Source organism: Diaphorina citri, unplaced genomic scaffold, assembly GCF_000475195.1.
Source record: "Diaphorina citri unplaced genomic scaffold, Diaci psyllid genome assembly version 1.1 scaffold2364, whole genome shotgun sequence".
Taxonomy (NCBI): Eukaryota; Metazoa; Arthropoda; class Insecta; order Hemiptera; family Psyllidae; genus Diaphorina; species Diaphorina citri.
The window spans coordinates 14,288-26,058 of record NW_007379788.1 but is presented as its reverse complement, the minus strand read 5'-3'; the positions used below and the strand labels follow the sequence as shown (position 1 = coordinate 26,058).

At 36.1% G+C, this 11,771-nt stretch overlaps 1 protein-coding gene across 1 annotated transcript in view; it reads left to right on the top strand.

The window, feature by feature from the left end:
• Positions 1–8,108: 8,108 nt before the first annotated feature.
• Positions 8,109–11,771, top strand: part of LOC103518801 — a gene marked incomplete at its 3' end in the record, with an annotated part of 13,352 nt that continues 9,689 nt past the window's right edge. The window contains exon 1 of the mRNA XM_008483887.3: positions 8,109–8,577. The remainder of the gene's footprint in view (positions 8,578–11,771) is intronic.

Below are 11,771 nucleotides of genomic sequence, written 5' to 3'. Positions count from 1 at the left end.
CCTTTCGTATGTAAAAACTTGCTATCTAACTTAGGTAAATGCACTATGAGTGTTATTGCTCAAAATATTTAAACACTTTCTTTAAACGTGGCGTTTATTATTTTGTTAGGTTTTACAATCACACACATCATCGACATCCTGAACCTGGAAGTATTGTTAACTTGTCTATTCTGTATGTTTTATTTTACTCTGTACTTATATACTAAAAAGGTAAATTTTATTCATTACCATTGGTATCCTAATGATTTTTCCTTTATGTATCAAAATATTTAAACACTTTCTTTAAACGTGGCGTTTATTATTTTGTTAGGTTTTACAATCACACACATCATCGACATCCTGAACCTGAAAGTATTGTTAACTTGTCTATTCTGTATGTTTTATTTTACTCTGTACTTATTATACTAAAAAGGTAAATTTTATTCTTTACCATTGGTATCCTAATGATTTTTCCTTTATGTGTTGTTTCCTTTTAATCGTTTATGTGGCTGATGGAAACCACAATGTTTTCAAGTCTAGTGTTTTATAGGTCGCACAAACACGTGTCCACTACATCTCGGTTTAACAGTTCTACTGTGATTGCTCTAGTGTTGGGTTTATTGTCGTATTTTAGAATAGATGGAATAGTTTCATTGTCTCTTCTCTTGACTGTTTGGTGTGTCGTTCCAATGTGTGTTGCTTATCAGATAAAATGTTGATTGTTATCATCCACAAGACTATATAGAGAGGTCATCATTGTCATCACAATTTCTAATCCTTATTATTATTATCATCATTCCACTATTTATAATAATTTTAATATCATTATTATTCCAGAATCTTTTTAGATATTAGATAATATGCTTTTATTGGATTTCCGCCTTTGAGAGACACATTTACCATCTCACCTCACTTTCTTCCAAAAAGTTGGTGTGATTGTTTTCATAGATTTTACATCTTGTCATTGCCGCCCTCGCATTTCATTAGATCCAGTCATTTCACGCAAAATTAAATTGTTTGTTTTCTCATTTTCATTATTGAGTTATTTACTACTATTGCTACTACCTCGTTCATTCATACTCGTACGTCATGTTCAGACGAATAGTTGTCGAAGAGGTCGTGCGAATTGTCCAAATCTTGGACGCTGGAAAACGAAACGGTTAAGATTTTAATTTTTAACAAAGGCCACACTAAAAACGGCGGATCAACATCTAGCACTCGGCCGGGAATGGAACTCAGGATCTCCTATATGTGATACGCATTCGGCCACGGAGTGGAGTGGATTATGGTTAAGATGATTAATGCACCCGGTTATGGCGCATTCCCCCTATCATAATTTACAACTTGTTACTCTAGGTACTATGCAACATGTTCTATGCTTCTCACGTACATATGTATAGGTATTGATTCTTTAGCGCGACACCAAATGAACAAGTTGATTGATTATCATGATTTTTTAGATAAATATAGGTATTATTTGTAGGTATTCTTGATTGTTTGATTTGTAATCTGAGTCGAATGATAGCCTAGCAGCTACTTTGTTTGTTTTTCCGTGTTCTAATCCACCAAATTATCATGCATCAAGTGGAGAAAGGATTGAAGTTATTGATGGTCATTCTCCCCCTCGACATCTCGATGTTAAATAGACTTTAGAGTCTATCTAAAACCTACCACATCCAGTTATAAAGTCTAAAAATCCTCATCTGAAATTCAGAATCTCGTTCGTTGTCTATGTATATTCAAGTGAATCACTAGGTCGGGTTTACAATCTCATGTTCAAAAGTTAAAATATCCGAGTTTAATGAACGACAAAATCATTCAACATAGAGAACATTGTCTCAATAAATTTTGGACCTGATCAGGCCTTTAAAGCCCCATCATAGTAGTCCTGCATTTGTGAATCACTAGGTCGGGTTTACAATCTCATGTTCAAAAGTTAAAATATCCGAGTTTAATGAACGACAAAATCATTCAACATAGAGAAAATTTTCTCAATAAATTTTGGACCTGATCAGGCCTTTAAAGCCCCATCATAGTAGTCCTGCATTCGTTTCCAATAAGTTCGGCCATGCCTTTTCTACAAGTTTGGCCATGCCTCGGGATGAACTAGCGGGATTCCGGAGCGAAGCGACGGAATACAGTTATAAAGTCTAAAAATCTTCATCTGAAATTCAGAATCTCGTTCGTTGTCTATGTATACTCAAGTGAATCACTAGGTCGGGTTTACAATCTCACGTTCAAAAGTTAAAATATCCGAGTTTATGAACGACAAAATCATTCAACATAGAGAAAATTTTCTCAATAAATTTTGGACCTAATCAGGCCTTTAAAGCCCCATCATAGTTGTCCTGCATTCGTTTCCAATACCTCCTGAACGCGAGGAAGTGTGTAGCCCTTAGCTTGTACTTGATAAAGAATTTTGGCCAGCACATTTTCATAAGGTAATAAATTTAAGAGAAATAATTTCACATTGAGTCTCAGTAGCTGTTTAGCCTTCTGAGTGAGTTCTACAGCTCTCTCAACCACTAGTACAGGCCCATTCATATTAAAATTTTATTGTGATAAAGATTTTCTAATGAAACATCCTATTTTATAAAATCATGTTTAAAATTTATACAATCGACTGATGGCTAATGAGTGTAAAATTCTGTTTTTCTTGTGGATTATTCGAAGTCATGGGCCACTAATGTTACGGAACTTTGAATGTTTGATTTCCACCTTTAAATGTTTGCTCTTGATTTCTCCTATCCTTCTATCCGGATTGAGAATTAAGTTGGTAGCTCTCTCAACCACTAGTACAGGCCCATTCATATTAAAATTGTGATAAAGATTTTCTAAAAATATCCTATTTTATAAAATCACGTTTAAAATTCATACAATCGACTGATGGCTAATGAGTGTAAAATTCTGTTTTTCTTGTGGATTATTCGAAGTCATAGGCCACTAATGTTACGGAACTTTGAATTTTTGATTTCCACCTTTAAATGTTTGCTCTTGATTTCTACTATCCTTCTATCCGGATTGAGAATTAAGTTGGTTGTGATATCCCGGATCCTTACACAAGTATTGTCTGGGTTACGTGTTGTTGAGCACGTCTGTGTTGACGTCATTAGTGACCGTCGTTTATGACGTGTGAAGACGATTTTATGGTTTGAGCAATGAATTTTATGACTTCAATAATGGTTCGGGGAGAGATTGTTCGCGGAATATTGATTGCTTGTTTGTGGGTTTGATTTATTGTTTTGGCATTTTCCCTCCGAATGCCGAAAGAATTGACGTCGAATAGAATGGAAACTTGTAAAAAGTATGGCATGAATTGGAAAAAAAGAGTAATTTAGACTCTTTATTGATGGTTTTAATTCGATGTACACAAATACCTACAAGGAATCAGATTTAAGTCTAGATTTATTGTTTTGGCATTTTCCCTCCGAATGCCGAAAGAATTGACGTCGAATAGAATGGAAACTTGTAAAAAGTATGGCATGAATTGAAAAAAAAAGAGTAATTTAGACTCTTTATTGATGGTTTTAATTCGATGTACACAAATACAAGGAATCAGATTTAAGTCTATAATATACTAATAGAGTAATACTTAGACCGACAGATGAGAGGGTACTACGTTCAGTCGTATCTGTAAATGTATTCCCTGCTGTTGAAGAAACTCTTTCCGAACTTGCTGAGGCTGAGGGTACGCATGTAGGGTTCTCTGTAGGGTGTCCATAGCCACTATCGTCACCACTGTCGAACATGGTGGTTGAATAGAAGAAAGCGAGTTGCTGACGTCAGAATATGCTATGCTTACCGATTACCCCAGGTTAAAATCGGTGTTTTATTGAAGCTGAAATCGTTGTCAAGAGACTCCATAGTTCCATACTAGGTATGTTCGATTGCTACGATAGTTTGATTCGCAAATATTTCACCACGATATCGAATGCTGTTTCAAGGTCCATGAAATATTGTTTGTGCGGAAATTGATTTATTGTTTTGGCATTTTCCCTCCGAATGCCGAAAGAATTGACGTCGAATAGAATGGAAACTTGTAAAAAGTATGGCATGAATTAGAAAAAAGAGTAATTTAGACTCTATTGATGGTTTTAATTCGATGTACACAAATACAAGGAATCAGATTTAAGTATATAATATACTAATAGAGTAATACTTAGACCGACAGATGAGAGGGTACTACGTTCAGTCGTAACTGTAAATGTATTCCCTGCTGTTGAAGAAACTCTTTCCGAACTTGCTGAGGTTACGCATGTAGGGTTCTCTGTAGGGTGTCCAATGTCCATAGCCATTATCGTCACCACACCCACCACCACTGCCACGGCTAGGTAGGTACCGTACGTAGCTAGACTGAATATGGTGGTTGAATAGAAGAAAGCGGGTTGCTGACGTCAGAATATGCTATTCTTACCGATTATTAGAAGAAAGCGAGTTGCTGACGTCAGAATATGCTATGCTTACCGATTATCCCAGGTTAAAATCGGTGTTTTATTGAAGCTGAAATCGGTGTATTATCCAAGTTTCAGTCGGTGTTTTATTCGAGTTCAAATCGGTGTTTTATCCGAGTTTCAATGGATAATCATCCAAAATTCATTCGGTACTTTTCTACGCTTAATTAATTTTTTTTTCAATGCTCAATTTATTAAATTTTCTTTTGTTAGAGAGAAAGTAGGTAGGTAGGTACTCAGGTGTGTTTGTGTTTAATTGTAAAATGTGAACTTTAATTGAAGCGTGAATTTGAATTCCTGTTATTAAGCTGAGATACCTATTTGGCTAATCGTATGTCCTCAAGATACTGGGTTATTTCGTTTTTGGACGAAATGGGATTCATCTCTTTTCTTGTTGTCAAGAGGCTCCATAGTTCCATACTAGGTATGTTCGATTGCTACGATAATATGATTCCGTTGTCAAGAGACTCCATAGTTCCATACTAGGTATGTTCGATTGCTACGATAGTTTGATTCGCAAATATTTCACCACGATATCGAATGCTGTTTCAAGGTCCATGAAATATTGTTTGTGCGGAAATGGATATCAACGAGCTTCGTGTTGTTTACTTCTTTGTGAATATTGTTTTGTTTACCTTTTGTATGTTCACGGAAATGTATTGTAATGTCAGGACGAGACAGGATGGGGATATTTCTACAAGATGTACTTTTGTCAGAAAACATACTCAGGAATAATGACTCGCTCAAGGTGTGCGGAAATGGATATCAATGTGCTTCGTGTTGTTTACTTCTTTGTGAATATTGTTTTGTTTACCTTTTGTATGTTCACGGAAATGTAATGTCAGGACGAGACAGGATTGGGATATTTCTACAAGATGTACTTTCGTCAGAAAACATACTCAGGAATAATGACTCGCTCAAGGTCATTGAAGTCGGCCCCTTTTTTCAATATACGAGTAATTATAAATAACCTTATACATTACATAAATTAAATCAAATTACCTAAGAAAGAATGAGATATTACCCTTGTCTGAACTTCGAATTGTCTACCAAATCATATCAAATGCTTTTTGGACATCGAGAAACGCATCTAAAATAACATGCTCCTTATTTTCAAACCCTTGGGTCACATCGTACTCCAATATCCCGGATCCTTACACAAGTATTGTCTGGGTTACGTGTTGTTGAGCACGTCTGTGTTGACGTCATTAGTGACCGTCGTTTATGACTTGTGAAGACGCGCTCAAGGTCATTGAAGTTGGCCCCTTTTTTCAATATACGAGTAATTATAAATAACCTTATACATTACATAAATTAAATCAAATTACTTAAGAAAGAATGAGATATTACCCTTGTCTGAACTTCGAATTGTCTACCAAATCAAATCAAATGCTTTTTGGACATCGAGAAACGCATCTAAAATAACATGCTCCTTATTTTCAAACCCTTGGGTCACATCGTACTCCAATATAGCTACTTTGTTTCCTATATTATGGCTGATCTTGATTGTTAAACCACCAATTTCCCCCGATATATCGATATCGATATATTTGAGGGGCCGATATATCGATATATCGATATATTTGCGACTCATTTACATCCCTACTCCAATATACTTTGTTTCCTATATTATGGCTGATCTTGATTGTTAAACCACCGGAGAAGTTGAATGACTTGAGTTGTCTACGTGCATCTCTCAGCATCCAATCTGTCTTGATAGGTCTGTAAATCGTCTGATAAAGATAATCCAAGACACCTGGTACTATGTTGTATATTATAATATCATCTCTCAGCATCCAATCTGTCTTGATAGGTCTGTAAATCGTCTGATAAAGATAATCCAAGACACCTGGTACTATGTTGTATATTATCATATGTTGTATATGTTGAATAATTTATTCAGGCTGTTAATTTCTATTGGGAAGAATATTGACTAGCGGTCCATTAGGATCGGTTCTCAACTCTTGTGTTCAATTTGATTATTTCATTCCCACAGGTTCCTTTTAGATAGAATAACCTTTTTCTTTTCTAGAACAATATTGTAGGGACAAAGCTTGCATGTAATTTTGTAAAGGTTGGTTGAGGGTTTGACTATAGCCACTATACCTATGTCCATTTTTTCATGGAAACTTATTTATCTGTGTAAATAACTCTAATAAGATCGCACTTTTGGTTATGCATCGGGGACTGGTGCATTCAACGTCTTAAAGCCGATAGCTAGGGAGTTTTTTTTGACCTGGATTCCCGCTGAATATTCCGTCCAATTAAGCAATAGTTAGTTATATATTGATAGGTACGTCATTAATATTCCTGAATCTGAGAACCCTTAGGAACGGCTAGGTATCCTATTAACTCTTGAATTATTAGAGAAGCTCTCAGCGATAAAGACAAAATCGCCCTGAGATAATCGTGGGCTTACGTGACCACTCTACCAATTTATCTCTAACATGTGGCGTTGATGACCTTTGGTGTCAGCAAAGTATAGCCGATAGGTATGTTTTTGTTATAAGGATGGATAACTGGATAGCTGGATACCCATAATCCAAGGTCTACAAATGTTCGGTACCCAGATCAAATTTGGTCCCAAGATGATTTCAGCCAGGTCAAAGAGTCCTGTTTGACTTCTTCAAAGATGTATTCTCCTGTCCTTGTCTTTTTTTTTCAGAAATCAGGTTGGCACTGTTTCATGTTCTAAAAGAAGTTTTTACTGCTGTCATTTCCATTTCCTTCGTCTTTACCAACCGATGAATATTAGTAAGATGTACAGTAGAACCTCGATTATTTCCACTGATTGGGACCGAGGGTAGTTGAAATATTATCGAGGTTCTACTGTACTCCAACAAATTCTAGATCTGGAGCCATAGAATTTGAACTGAGTCGCGCATTGCAAAGTGCAAACATTGCATTCTCCAATCTTATCCTTTGGCGAAAATTAAATGTATCTGTAAAAGCTAACAGTTTTTCTTCAATTTTTTCCAAAAGATTTTGTTTTTTCACCCCAGAATCCAAGTTTTCCTCGGAAAATGACCAGATGATGAGAAAGGTTGGACAAAAAATGGATAAACCTATTCGACATGCTTGCTAGGAAAAGTAGTTTCAGTGGCAGTACTTAGCGTAGATTCGTTTAGGACAAGAAATATGTAAATGTCACCATAGATGTTCACTGGCTATTACAGTTTGTGTAAGAAATTTTATGTAGGTAGTTCTGCACTTTTTTTTCGTAACCTCAGTTTCTCCTGTTTCCTGTTGGGAACATTTGACTAATTTTCCTTTTTCCCCATGGATTATTTCCAAATGAGCTATCAGCAGATCAGCACACCAGGTGAAGTTTTTTTTTGAAATTACGCTTCCACATATTTGACAGGTTGCTTTCAATCCATCTTCCGACTTCTGTAACAATGGAGGTGTTATCGTCCCGGAATCGAGGAGAGAATGAAGTCCTTCTCTCTTCCATTTAGATAGGAGAAAGCCAATAGTACAAGAACGAACAACCTTATCGAACCCGCGACTAGCTTACCTTCCAAGCTAACTAAGCTTACTATAGTTCTCTGAACTGATTGATCTCTTGAAACAGGGTTTACCCACCGTCACTGGTTGTAGATATAATCTTCCTAAACATGGACTACCTCTGATAAGGATTCCGGCGGATTCATATAAAAATTATACCCCTACATGTTCCATCTATCAGTATACACATGATGTCTTCTACATAACTCCAACTGAGATTCTGAGGTCTCCATTCACATTACTAACTGTTCTTTCTTGAGAACCGCGTTCTTTTCAGTCTCAATCCGTCAGTGAGATTTCAGTCTTTAGTTAGACAGTGAACAATCCAGTGAGCTTTATTTAACAAGTAAATATATATTTTTTTTAGACGACAATGGACTTTAATTAAACTTTAAAAGAATAATAATCTTATTTATGTGATATTTTTTCAAATGCCTATTTGAGTACACTTAGTTTAAGCTGTTAAAAAACTGAGCTGCTATATTTCCTATGATGCCCTTGTGTCTAATGTAACAATAAAATTATTATCAACTTCTCAGAACTCTTTTGATAACTTTGGTTATTGGTGCTGAATTCATTTTGTTTAATAATCACATTTTCAAGTGTGACTCCTCTGTTATCATTTCCTACTGTAACCTGGTAAGTTTCTAATTGTTTGGATAACTTTTTACTTTCCTTTAATAATCTCTCCGAGATACTGTCCTACATCATCCAAAGCATTGCTGAACAGCTTTCTTCTTTGACAGAAATCCATGCAACTTTTTCTTTTTTGTATAATTTTGTTTGTTAATTACTTTTTGTTCACTTAAGAGTTCCTCTTTTTCTAGCATTACCTACTATACGTTCAACTACATAACTACGAGTATGTAAGCTTTGCATGATATTTCGAGTACTTTTTATTAGCTAGGAGATCAGAAGACCAAGAATTATTCGTTGAAACCGATGGTGTGCTGACAATCAAAAGTGAAAAAAAAGAAGAGAGATATGGATGAGATAGAATAGGAATAGGGTATGGATGTGACACTTGTGACAGAGTACTTTTTATTAGCTAAGAGATCAGAAGACCAAGAATTATTCGTTGAAACCGATGGTGTGCTGACAATCAAAAGTGAAAAAAAAAGAAGAGAGATATGGATGAGATAGAATAGGGTATGGATGTGAAACTTGTGACTAGTCAAGTCATAAAATTTAGCGTAGTGCATTAAGCAGGGAACAACATTTGTGACAAGCATTTATGCTCAACACAATTAAAATTCCTTTAATTTTGTTTGTTAATTACTTTTTGTTCACTTAAGTGTTCCTCTTTTTCTAGCATTACCTACTATACGTACAACTACATAACTACGAGTATGTAAGCTTTGCATGATATTTCGAGTACTTTTTATTAGCTAAGAGATCAGAAGACCAAGAATTATTCGTTGAAACCGATGGTGTGCTGACAATCAAAAGTGAAAAAAAAGAAGAGAGATATGGATGAGATAGAATAGGAATAGGGTATGGATGTGACACTTGTGACAGTAGAGAGTAATCAGCTTTCACTCTTCATGCTTCCTATTGAATGCAGGCCTTCATATGTGTCATGTTAGTGTCAAATGAAATTCTTTACATTGTATGGATGGACTGTGGTCTGCATTACTACTTGTAGTTGCTATCACTACAGAAATATACACATTATACCATATACCTACCGGTAAATGAAATTCTTTACATTGTATGGATGGACTGTGGTCTGCATTACTACTTGTAGTTGCTATCACTACAGAAATATACACATTATACCTACTACCTACCGGTAAACGTGGACATACAAGTCCATATTTTGATATCTATATGATTCGTCCAAATTCGAAATTCTGCTTTTAATTCGCTATTACACTTGTAACATCCTTTTCCCTTTATTTTTTTATGTCAGAAGTTTCCATTTATTTGTTATTCGATACAAATCTCTCAACATAAAAAATATTAAATAAATGGTATACCCTTACCCATCCGTGAAAGCGAGAGCTTGTGCCACGGATGGGGAGAAACACGTTATGTACCTAGGTATGTAGTAAATTTCGCCTTTGTCAACCAAAAATGAAATCGGGATAAGGGCAAAGTGAAAAGTTATGTACCTAGGTATGTAGTAAATTTCGCCTTTGTCAACCAAAAATGAAATCGGGATAAGGGCAAAGTGAAAAAAGAAGAAGAGTAGTAAATTTCGACTATGTGTAGACAACTTTTTTTTTTCTCAAGGAACACGAACCATGTCGTATGTACCCACAGTGAAACGATTTTGACCGGTACATGTCACTTGTTTTTTACCTGACACTTTCCTGAACATGTTGATCGCAAGTAGTATAACCTCCGCGCTTGTGTCACAGACTGATTGGTTCTAGGTCAGTATTAGAGCCGTTAGTTAGAAACCTGATACCCTAATGACCCAGTCACTTCACTAGTGAGTACTTCTGTTTTGATTGGTAGGTACTTTTTACATTAAATTTTTATTCGATACAAAATACGTGAAGATTTGAAGGAAGCTCCGTTATTTGGACAGAATGGAATCAAAATAAGTTTCGCGCTTGTGTCACAGACTGATTGGTTCTAGGTCAGTATCAGAGCCGTTAGTTAGAAACCTGATACCCTAATGACCCAGTCACATCACTAGTGAGTACTTCTGTTTTGATTGGTAGGTACTTTTTACATTAAATTTTTATTCAATACAAAGTACGTGAAGATTTGAAGGAAGCTCCGTTATTTGGAAAGAATGGAATCAAAATAAGTTTCAACTCGATGATTTTTCATTTAGTTTGTCTGTTAAGTGTGTTTGTTTCATTTAAAACTCTCGAATGGTTCATCGGAAGGCATAGGTAAATGTCAAACGCATAAATGAAATTAAATTTCGGGCTCTATCGGGTCTTTGGAATTCCCGTAGGAGCTTTCATTTGTTTTGCCATAACTCCCGCACCATAGCACCGTGTAGCGTTACTTCAAAATCAAATCATGCATGCTTTGATTTCTTTGTGGTGAAGCAGAGAGATTCCCTACAACTTTTACTATTTTATTTTTCATTTATCATCACTAAACTCGTTTATCAACAATCTTTTTACGTTGGTAATGCCGACACTGGTCGCTACCCGATTAAAGTAGCAACTCCATTGTTCTCAGTGACCCTGAAATCCAAGCACAGAGTCGAAAAACTACGATCTCATCGGGAATCGAACCTGGGACCTCCGACATGCAAGTCTAGTGTGATACCCACTCGGGCATGGAGGTTACTTTGTTTGGTGCTGCTAGGCCGCGGGTTCGATTCCCGCCCGGGGCGGATTTTATCCTGATGGGATAATGTTCGTTCTCGGAACGGCTGGCTTTCTCATATCCTGTCTTCCTTCTCTCTTCGATTTCGGGAAGATAAGACCATAGCAGTTACAGTTCCCTCTGTCAAACCTCTTAAAAAAAAAAAAAAAAAAAAATGTTTGGTCACTGGGGGGGCGTATGACCTTGAACATGACAAAGAATTCGTTGGCCAGAACATTTTTACTTACTTTCTATTAATTTAGTCTTAACAGTTACAGCGTGAGAGAAATTTAATTTCACTGAACCTGAACACTCTGCCTCTCAGTAACTGTTTAACCTCTGAGTTCTGCAGTTTGCTTGAATTACTACTCTTTTTAATACAAGAAAATTTCAAAAAAATGCTATGATCTGATTTTTTTCATTCCTAGTAGTCAAGTCATTATTTCTGAACTGGCTTGACAACTGCCCTGTGGGCATTGAGAAAGTGCATTCTGTGTCAACTTAGCCCCCGAATTTAATTATTTCGTAAGCCGCGTCACTGGATATCTTGGTAGCGCG